The 1,067-nt window shown below is 35.2% G+C and overlaps 1 protein-coding gene across 1 annotated transcript in view; it reads right to left on the bottom strand.

Moving 5' to 3' along the window:
• The window catches only part of LOC106880168 (uncharacterized), a 112,178-nt gene that overhangs the window by 72,463 nt on the left and 38,648 nt on the right, over positions 1 to 1,067 (bottom strand). The gene's annotated exons all lie outside the window — the stretch shown is intronic.

Raw genomic sequence — 1,067 nt, 5'->3', positions numbered from 1 at the left:
TCGTAACCTATTCTCAAAAATAAATATCACTACAATTCTCTACTGTGAAGATTAGGACAGTTTTATATATTTAACAAATACTATGTTAGCTTTCTTTACCAGGATCGATTTCCCATTGTTTATAGTTTCATAATTAATGGGATTTTTTTTTTATACATGCAAATTCTTAAATAGCATTAACACAGTTTTTCTTTTTGTTATAAGCTTATAATTTCACCGCCAACTTCAGGAAAAAGATAGAAAATTTAAATTTAAAAACGGAAATGGTTTTATTAATAAACGTCATATACACGGTGAACAGCTATAATCAGAACGATGACTTGCGTATTTACTCTTAATACGTTCCGGCAGAACGTATTAAGCACTTCGTCACAGAAGAACAACTCCTTTGAACACGTATTCGCCGTAATGAGGAAGCCGTTCTCTTGTGACGAATCACGTTCGCATCTGCCGGAACGTATTAAGAATAAATATGTAAGTCATGGCTTCGTTGTGTTATTCAGAAATCGAAATACTTTTCTGATTCAGAAAAGTTTCAACAAAACTTTGTAAAATTGTACCAAAAGTTATTTAATCCCTTTCTGTGTTTGTAAACTTGTAATTTGATTGAGTGTCATTGCATAGACGGCCTAGTTGAAATTATAACACGATTTTTATTCAAAACAGTTTGAGTCAAACTCATTGGTACTCTAAGTTTCAAGCGTGGCGCTTATCTTCGGCTATTGGAGTTTGAATGAGAGGACGGTTGAAGAGAGTCATTGCTTATTACAGACGTTAGCCTGCGATTGGTCGAGAATGGTCACGTAGTGTCATAGTTTGATGTTGGTATTTCAGCGACAATAATTTCCAAGTAGTTGTTGTCACTGAAATACCAACATCATACTGTGACACTGCGTGACCTTTCTCGACCACTCGCAGGCTAACGTCCATAATAAGCATTGACTCTGATTCAAATTCCAATGGCCGAAGATTAGCGTCACGCTTGAAACTCAGAGTACCAAAGAGTTTTAATCCATACATGTAACTCCTAATAAATGTGTTGAATGCCCTTCTTTCGTTTGTCTACT

This window comes from Octopus bimaculoides, chromosome 4, assembly GCF_001194135.2.
Source record: "Octopus bimaculoides isolate UCB-OBI-ISO-001 chromosome 4, ASM119413v2, whole genome shotgun sequence".
Taxonomy (NCBI): Eukaryota; Metazoa; Mollusca; class Cephalopoda; order Octopoda; family Octopodidae; genus Octopus; species Octopus bimaculoides.
Note: the sequence above shows the minus strand (reverse complement) of the source record. Positions and strands in the feature narration are given on the sequence as shown.